Below are 10,661 nucleotides of genomic sequence, written 5' to 3'. Positions count from 1 at the left end.
AGGCCATGTGGGAAACTAATTGATATTGTTGTGTTAATAGTTTAAAACCCCTCAAAGGTGACCTAAGACATCCACCAAAAACATGCAAATTATCTAATTACGGAGGTTTTGAGATGGTTTGTTATCTTACTTATCTTACTATACTCATATATTACATTTCAACAATATATACGTCAAATTGCTTGGTATTACATTTCTTCATAGGTTTTATTTCTTCAGTGAATATCCAAATCATGCATTGTTTTTGAATTCACATGTATATTTGTGCTACTTGCCCAGTGTGAAATAGTAAAGGGCAGAATTGAATGTGGCTTGTCTTTAATTCAAGTTAATGAGCCACATTAAAGGTGTCACTATTATAATGTAGTTCATCAATAAATTATAGGTCTCAGATATATACAAAACATGTCTCTTAAGTGTTTTGCTCGAAATACCAAACAGATCATTGCAGCATCCCATAATCCCCTCTGTTTCAGCCCTGTTCCAAAAGTTCTGTTTCTATGTCTTTTACTTTAGATGAAAATAAGGAGCCACTCCCCACGCCCCTCTGAGAGATATTTGGTTAAAAAGAACACAATAGCCGCGTTCACACCAAGTACTTTCCTGTACTTAGTTCCGGCACTAAGAGCCCCGGCGCTTTTTACCCCAGGGCACTTAGTACAGATCGCGTTCACACCGGAGTACTTTTCCCTGAGGGAAGATTACGCAAATGAGCCGCTGACGTCACTTCTTCTTCTTCTGCTTTGGCTTTACTGGCAGGCCACAAACCACTTCACGGCGAGTACAGTAGGTGGCGGTATGCACCTTAAAGTTGTTTGCAATCCGCTGCAAAACAAGAGAAGAAGAAGAAAAACTTCCCGCGTATACTGCGACGCCCACCCACTCGCTGTACATTAGGCGTCTGTTGTTTACCTTCCGACCTCAGACATGATGGAGATGGAGTCGACTGAAGTTGTGCTGTTTGTGCTCATGTTATACAGCTTTGTAACTGAGTTAATGCAGCCTGAGCAACTTGCGTACAATAACAAGCACTCGCCGAGCACGAGTGGTGGTGGAGAACGCTTTTGGCAGACTGAAGGGCAGGTGGCGGTGCTTGATGAAAAGAAACGACTACAAGATCACAATCCAGGTGGCAGCATGTTGCATATTACATAACCTTTGTGAAAGTAATGAGTACAGGGACGAATGGACTGCCTTACGGGCGACCCAGCTTTATGAGGCATCTGAACAGCGTGTAAATTGTAAACATTTTGACAATAAAGCTAATCTTTTGTACAGTGCTTGTTTCTCTTTTATTTTCCAGTCAAGACAGGCAACATTACAATAGTGTACAGTGTGGCAATATAATAACAATAAACTGTGCCAGGTGTGTTGTATGCACAGTAAATCGGCTCAGCAGCAAACCCACCGTTATTAGTATATATATATATCTTCCTGAGACCCACTGCGTCCGTCTGCCATAAACATACATGTTAGTTTCGGCCCATAGTGGACTCCATTTTGTGTTGTGTAAAATGGGGGGGGGAATTAAAAGTTTGCAAATCCACATGTCCTCCTCAGAGGACAATCATAAAAACATTTAGTTTTAGGTCAAATAATATTTAAAATGATATAAATTATCATATTTGTGTATGTGCCCCTGCCATTCCTCCACAAGGTTGCAACATTGATGATAAATAAATGACAAATAAAGCTTTGCCAGTTTATAACCGATGAAACATGATGGTATCAGAATAATCACTTACATGTGATGTATAGGATGCTACACAGGTCACTAAAGATAAAGTGTCAGGAGAAATAAGCAAGCTACAGGATCTGTTTAACAGTAAATAGAAGTTCACATTTTTAATGTAAATAAAATAGAAGTTGTACATGTAAATTAACATTATCAATATAAAATAAAGTGTCAGTTGTATCAAGACTATATAATAACAGTAATAACAATAATATAAAATGAACTGGTGAGCATCTTGTCCTCCGTTTCCTGGGCCTTGGTGAACAGCACCATCTGATCCCCGTGCATCGACTCTTTCACCACGGCACGCCGGTCCTCCAACGCCTGGGCGGTGTCAAAGAAATTCGCATCCCGTGTCCGCTTTCCTAAGAGGGGAAAATAAGCAAGATACAAGATCTGTTTAGTCGCCATGTAGTTTTACAACATACTAGGAATGTTTTTTTGGTATTTTCACAAATAGAATTAAGGTTTCACAAATCTGAAACTGTGTTATAAAGAATGTTTAGCCTCTCTGGGATAATCCAGTCCAGATTTGATGAGTCTAGGTATAGTGGTAGATCAGGACCTGGTCTAATGTGGCCAGGATGCGAAAAAGCACTAAAATCTCTCTTTTTTGTATTTTCACAAATAGAATTAAAGGTTTCACAAATCTGAAACTGTGTTATAAAGAATGTTTAGCCTCTCTGGGATAATCCAGTCCAAATAAATCGGCTATGCAGCGATTTAAGAGGTTCAAACACGGAGGATTGTTCCTTTTTGAAGAGTGCTTCATGTATGCTTGAACTTTGTTTAATGTTGTTGAGGCAAGTTAAACATAAAATATGATGAATATTATGAAATAAACATGATTGTGAACATCAGTTCGATGCGTAACGTTCTTTCAAGACAAAGTTACAGTGTGTGTACCTTTGCGTTTGGTTGCTGGTAAGGAGGACGAGGCGCTGTGATCTAGAATGCAAAGCTCGCTTGTTTCCAATCCCGAGAGTTGTCCATCCTCGCCTGAAACAGACGATTAGTGCCATGAGTTAGTGAAGCAAATTACAGAAACACTACACAGTTATTCACAAGTCAAAACGTTTTCAGAGCGGCCGAGAATATCTAGCTAGCTAGATGTAGCTAGCTCGGGGCCGGTGTTAGCCTATCCAGCCTAGCATGGCTAGCTTGATCTACTGAGCAAATAAAAGTACATCTGAGACCATTATTGTGCAGATTAAAACCCCAGTGCATGTAGTTGATTTTACCTTCGTCGTGGTAGTCATCGTTGGCCACTGAATCCGCCGTTTGTAGTCCTGAGTTTCTTTATATTTAGCCGGCTGTGCACAATTCCCAGGTCGAGTGAAAGCTACTGAACTGGCTTCAGTAGCATTCCCTGGGTCGCGTCCTCGGCGTAGATCTCCAGAAGCGCCGACACCTCCTCATCATTTCTTGATGCTTGCCATAACTGCTTTCAAAAACAAACACAACGCACGGAGCGTTGTGTTTTTGTAGCGAGGAAAAACAATGGCGTCTCCACACAACATTTTCAGAGTTGTACGGGCGTGGTTTGCAATTCGCCCAGCCAATAGGCACTGGGGCACTTTTGGGGCACTTTTCACCCACAGAAAAGTACGCTCTCCCAGCGGGCTCTAAAAATGGGGGTAAAAGTACCCGAGATTAAGTACGATTTTTGGTGTGAACGCGACATAAGGGGTACTCACGGAACTAAACGCGAAAAGTACGGTGAAAAGTACTAAAGGTGCTCTAGTGCCCCTTTCACACCAACGCAACTCCGGTTCAAGCTCCGTGCTAGAGCTTTTCTGGTTCAGAACCGGTTCTTCGGTTTAGCACCGGCTCTTTTCACACCGCTCAGAGCCCGACTGGTGCTGCCGCTGCTGCGTCATGACGTCACAGTTTACGTCGCTGAGTTTCTCCCCAACGCCGGAGCTCACCTCACAACAACAACGGGCCGGGGACTGCGTTGCTTTTAATCATACGAAGCCAGATTAAATTAAATAACGACTTCTCCAACCTTATACTTTTCTCCAGAGTGCCGTGGTTCATTGTTTATTAATGTGTTTCAGCGGCATTTACCGACCGCTGCAGTGCTGACTGCTCTTCAACGGGAGTGTATTCTCCCGTTAGCTCCGGGTTAGCTCACACGGCTCTAAAGTATTCACTGTCTGACTGTCACACAAGCAGCTGATACATATTCCCAGTTCCCCTTAAGTGAATGTGTGTCAGTCTGAATTGACGCTGTTTGGTGTCAGTCTGAATTGACGCTGTTTGGCATCACAACGCTGTTATGAAAGTTTCTCTGGTATAACATGGGTGATGTTAGCATAGCAACCGAAGCTAAACTGACTACTTGCTAAGCAGTTTTCTACGTCGGCTTTTTACCGACGTATTTTTCATTATGATTCTACTTGTGATAGTCGGACATGACAACCTGTGCAGCCCATGTATTGATTCCATCCGATAGCTGCTATAATAACAAACAAAATGTCTGCCTGCTCTCCACAATGATCAATAACAGCGAACGGATGGTCAAAGTAAGGTACAAATAAACAGAATCACACGAAGCCTGGTTAGTGTTGCCTGACTTTATAAAGTGTGTGGTTGCGTTCTAGTCACTTTGCTCAGCACTACTGCTTGTTACAACTTTTATTTGCCGTACTCGCCTTACTGTAAGTGTTAGCTCAGGTTAATCTCGCCCCCCTCCGACGTAAGCGTGACGTATGCGGTTCTTGCTTCTAGACGGACAACATTTTGGTGCTCGAAACGAACCGGATTCCGGAGCTATGACGCTGCTCCGCTGCGGTGTGAACAGGAAAACCCGGTGCTTTTCAAGCACCAGCACCGAACCGGCCCTGAAACACCGTTGGTGTGAAAGGGGTATAGGAGGAGATTCAGGTGATAAGGGGGGGGGGGGGGGTTAACTTGGCTAATGCTTACACAAGCCAAAAAATCGTTATGACATCATAAAGTGGCCAAAATCTGATCAGCTCATTTTCAGACAGGTTTTTATATAAATGGATCAGGACAAAAAGAGAGAGAATCTTTTTTCCTGAAACTTGTGAGGGGACACATGTTTATGTATAAAATACATGAACAAGTGGATTTTTTTTTTTTTTTTTTTTTTTTTTTTTTTTTTTGATTTAATTCATTTGAAATATAATAACTTCTCCAAATAAACAACCCTATGTCCCTGCTTTCCCTGATCATTTCGGGCCAAAGAAGTGTCAAACCCTTCAAATTGAATGAAAACAGCTCTCATTGGTACAGACACACTTCACATTTCTGCTTTTAAATAAAAAAAAACTGCCTAAAATATATATTTTTTGAGGTTGGGTGTTTTTACCTCTGTTACTGGAAGTGTTTTTGTGTGAAGCCAGACTTAAATTGTGCAGAGTGCAGTCTGGGAAACAGACATTTTGTCATTTGCTTATTCACTTTTCCTTCAATTTGTTGATGTCTGCCTTATGCTCTTACGTCGTTTCCATTAGTCGAGACGCAGACATTGGCTTTTGTCACTGTTTTCCTAATACTTTTGTGTGTACTCAACTTTGACTTGTTTAATTTACTCATAGTAATGCCAAGTTATGAGTTATATTAGAACATAAATCCATGGATTAACAAAACATGGAAACAACTGTTTCCCATGCTTGGCAAATATTTGAGGGGCGACCTAGATAGATTTAGACCTTTTCTTTCCCCATTTTATTTTGTCTTCCGATGGCCAAAGTAGGCCTTTATAATAAAAGCAGTATTCAACAGAAATGTGCAACCTTCCTCTTACAGTTACTTCGGATCTCAGAGTCTTTATTGGTTGTAAGTTGTTGTAAAAATGTAAAAAAAAGAAAAAGGACCTGCAATGTTATTGACATGATTCAAAGTAACATTAGGCAATATACTTCAAAATCAAGCGAATCACTTCCTGTAATGGGAAGTGGCCAGTGCTGCTGATTTGAGAATCAACATCTCTGTAAATCTGTGCATTTTTATAACAAAATCCACAGCTTTTTCAGGTGGTGCCTGGTTTTTAGATAATCAGTTATCTGAGTTATTTTACTTAATTCTTTTCTGCAAAATAAAGCAAAAATGCATGAAATTCATTTGACAGTTGGTGGATTACTTGTTATGATATTGTGGTGTTTAGGTTTAGTATTGTTGTATAATTCCACTTTTATGACAGTTACCAATAATACAGAAGGTACTGTTTCCTAATGATTTCACTATTGATTTATACATTCAATGGAATTGTTGGAAAATTAGACGAGACCCTGGGATAAACGTAAGAAGAGATTGCACATTTATTGCACATTCAACATTGTGCCATTCATCTGTAACTTGCAGACAGTGGCGGCGCCAGGGTATGGCTGGGGTAGGCTACAGCCATACCAAGAAATGGCTTAGCCTCACCTTAGCCCCACCATGAAAAGTGATGCAAATTCAATTAAATAATAAGCAAAATGCTAAATGTTGAGAACACGGATTGCGAAAATATACGGGTCGTGTCCACAGCACACAAACTGATCCTGCTGTAACAACAAGTGCACGTTACTGATGCAATATGGTTGAGACCATTCGGGCTTATGCTATAAGAGGGGTGCAAGGAATAGTCTAAGTAGTGGGGGAGTTTTATACACTAAAGGTGTGGAAATTCTCTGGCGTTATAATATCAGCGCCCGCGGTCAGATCAAAATGCCTCCGAATGCAATTTGTATAGACCTACAGCCAATCAGAGCAACGCAACGTTGGATCTGCGTCATGCCTTATTGATTGAGATCAATCGAAACCGCCATTCAGTATCCCCATTGGATCTTCAACGTGTACTATCATACGTCACGTTCACAGTGATCCCTTTTTATTTACTACAAGACAAATGTGCCGTTTTATTTCATACAGTTCCATTTTGATTGAGACAGGGAAATAATCTAAACCTCACGCGTGGCGTTTCACTGTCAAGGGGGCGATATAGCGTGTATGTAATTACATTGCAAATACTGACTTGAGCACCACCACTGTATGGGTTAGCCCTACCATAGATTACCCAACAAAAATGCTCTGGCGCCGCCACTGCTTGCAGAGTAGGTTTTTTTCTTTGAGGGTTGGTGGCCTTTGACTTTGTTGAGGCTGGGAACCACACATCAGACATTAGTCATCCTGTTTTTCTCGCCATATTCAGACTGGCTTTTATCATTGTTCGTAATTGATTTGTCCTTTTACAGTCATTTTGCTGAGTTCCTTGTAAAAATGTGAAATGATGGATGACATCCTCGAACAAATTGGCGATGGATACTTATAAACCCACTCATGTTTCATTTATGATTACTTCCATCCTTTCTGAACGGATACAAAATAATGCTTCAACGGAGACGCTTCCCATTCACTTTGAATGGGGTGACGTCACGCTTTGCCGAACTGAATTGTGGTTCCGTTGCTTCGCTTTGCCTCCGTTGCTCGCGGTGAAAGTTGAGAAAAGTTCAACTTTTCAAGCGTCGACGGAAGCGCCAGCCAATCAAATCATATGCCAGTACAAGCGCTAGCCAATCAAACTGCGTGCTTGTGTGTCCGGGGCGGGAGATTAATTTGATTGGTTGTTGGTCGTGCGCCAGACACGCCCACTGGCAAGCTTCAACGTGACGGAACCGCGTGTACGATACGTCAGTGTCAAAGTTGACATGGCTAATGTTACCAGGTCTGTTAAACTCTTGGACTTATGGATATTAAAGCTCACCTATTATGCTATATTTGAACAGGGCCATATCTATACATATATACAGATCACCCGTTGTAGCATGCCTCATACCCCTCTATTTCAGCCCTGTTACAAAAGTGCTGATTCTGGGTCCGTAGCGTTAAATGTAACCCGAGCTGCTGCTGGCCACGCCCCTTTTGAGCCTCTGCATGCAAGCGGTGAGCTCTGTGAAGAGAAGGCTTTCTACCAGCAGAAACTCAGCTAAACGCTGCCTTGATTAAACACCATATTATGTTCCAAACCACATCAAGGATTATTTCTGAAACAGTATGGAGCTCAAAAGCTTTCTCTCTCGCGAGTTTACCACAAGGTGAGTACCTTTTTTGCATCCGGCTTCTTTACACATATTCTCTCCAGTACAGCGTTAGCTCTGAGTGTTAGCAATGCTTACCAATGTAAACAAAGATCATATTACTTCCAAAACACGTTGCGCATTGTTTCTGATACAGCACATAGCTTGACGTGTTCTTTATTCAGTGTTTACCGCTAGAACAGTGCAATTGTATGTATTATATATATGACAACTTTACTCCAAGTCCCTCCCATAGACATCCTGCTGAATACACAGACACACAGCTGCAGGAGGGGATTCAGCTAGCCGACTGTACATGGGGACGAAAGGTTGGACGGTGGGCGGAACTTTGCCAGGAGTTCAACGTAAAGCCAGCCCACATTTTAGTAATGACGTCATGATCAGCTCCATTGTACCCCCGTTTTTAGAGATGTGTGTACAGAGGAAAAGAGAGAGGGTTGTATTTTCTGACACTTTGTGAGTCTCCTTACACACCGGGGACCAGTGGCAAGCCGTGACTTTTATACCTAGGCCCTCTGACCCCCACACCTTCCCTCGAAAAATGGGTTAGATTTGAAAAGCTGCTTTTGTCATTCTCTGTCTGCAATCAAGAAACCAGTAGTAAACATTGTTTATTGCATATTATGCTAAGAATTATTGACATAAGAATGAGTATTTAGGCTAACTGGATGCAATAATGTTAAACTCTATCTCATGTCTATGTTTGCATTAGTTTTATAATCAGTTAGTGTCAGTATTTGAACAAAACATTACCATTTGGTGATTTTAAAGTTAAAAACATGAACGTTCCTGCACGGCTGATTAGCAGAACTAGTAAATCAACTAAGAATATATATAGTAGCCTATATAACATAGATAAAACATAAAGAGAAACACTGAAATGTCAAACAATCTGTCACTTGTAAGAGTGCAGTGTAAACTATCCTCTCTGAATTTAACTTCCATGTCAATGATACACACAGACACATTTAAAGATACATAAATACGAGCACACGAGCAGACAAAAAAAACTTTACAACTAAGATACACATAGGGCTACACATGCTCTGACAGAGGCACACAGATGGAGATCCTAAGCAAGCATATTTGCAAACAGGGATATTCTTGGACCTCTTGGCACGGACACAGAGAGGCCTCTAATAAAATCTCAGACAGCAGCCAGACATCACCTTCTGTCCTACCATGTGGCACGTGGTAAGCACTGCACTTAAAAACTTAAAGGCTCATCTCGATGCAGGCCAAGTGATTCTCTCACCTTGTCTCTCATGGGCACACACGTGCTGACACTAAAATCACACGAGAAGATCTGCTTCACACAATTATTCCTTTGTGTTTAAACTACCTGTATCTCTATCCTGGATCTTCTTACAATCTCTAAATTAAGGGATGATCATAACATTTTTTTTTTTCTTCAAATGCAACAGTAAAACACAGTAATAACAGGGCTTAACACATTTTGAGGTGTTGATAGGAGAATTTGATTGCATAATTTAATATATATAGACAGGTAAGCCCAGGCTTTGGTGTGTAGGCTGCATAAGATAGTTTGGATTTGCAGATTTAAATAACCTTCTGCATGAATGTGTATCACATATGCTCTCTGGCAGGATCACCAGTCTTTGCTTTCAACACGGTGAAGCTGCCCAGCTTTCTTTGGTTTCATAAATGCCACAAGACAGGCACTTCAAACACACACACACACACACACACACACACACACACACACACACACACACACACACACACACACACACACACACACACACACACACACACACACACACACACACACACACACACACACACTATCATGTATCATGCGCATGTGAAAACACACTAAGCAATGAGTGTACAGCATGTGCAAATATGCTACGAATTAAGGTGATGGATACATATTTGCACACAACTGAATTTTTTTTCGAAGTACTTCTCCTCGCAGTAACCTCAATCTACATGTACCAACACACACAAATACTGGCAATGGGCCTAAAGTAATAAGTGTAAGTGCTCATGGTCTAGAAAAGATAGACGTCTGTTGAGGACATGAAGTTGCAATGGCTTTTGCAAGTGTGTGTTTAAGGGGGAGAGAGACAAAGAATATTAAGTGCTATACTAATAGCCACCACATGGGGGCAACAGATTGAAGTACATTCACGTTGCTTTTCAAACTGAGGTGTTGGGATGAGAGCCAGAGCTCAAACACTGATGCTTTTCACTGTGTCGTGGTCTGAAAAAAAAACATATCAGAGGGGGAGAATTTTGAGCCAATCACAACTCATAAAATGTTCTTTTTTTTTAGAGTCTCCATACGGTTTATGCCTTTTGTTTATACGTAATTTAACGCCACGCACCAATAATGTTTAGTAAGGAAAGCAGTTCTATGGAGGGCCAAAAGTGCCAACTTTCACTGTTTATTTGTATCAGTTAAGTTGAAGAATAAATACAAAATCTGTTATAATGTCTTCATTTATGACACACATTAAATCATTTACGACTTCTAGCCAAGCATTTATTAATTAAATAAATAATTAACTCAAATGTTATTTTAGTTTTGGTTTCTTACATGAGAATGTGTTTGGTTGGTCTATGTGTGTGTGTCTAACAATAGTGACAAATGATAAATTAAGAAACAGAAAGGAATGTGTTCAGAATAAACAGTTGGTGGCAGTAATGTACTAATTGTTTTGGTATCAACTGCTCCATTAAGAAGAACAAATATTTAATAATACATTTGATCCGATGCCATGTTATTGACATTTGTCACTTCTAAGCCATGCAATGCAATATAATAAAACAATCAGTAAACCATAAAACCTGTTTCCAGAGGCAGGAGTCTCGACCACCACACGTCTAAAGGGAGCTCCATTCCTTCTTCT

The sequence above is a fragment of the Trematomus bernacchii genome, unplaced genomic scaffold (assembly GCF_902827165.1).
Source record: "Trematomus bernacchii unplaced genomic scaffold, fTreBer1.1, whole genome shotgun sequence".
In the NCBI taxonomy this organism is placed as follows: Eukaryota; Metazoa; Chordata; class Actinopteri; order Perciformes; family Nototheniidae; genus Trematomus; species Trematomus bernacchii.
This window is presented reverse-complemented; position numbering follows the sequence as displayed.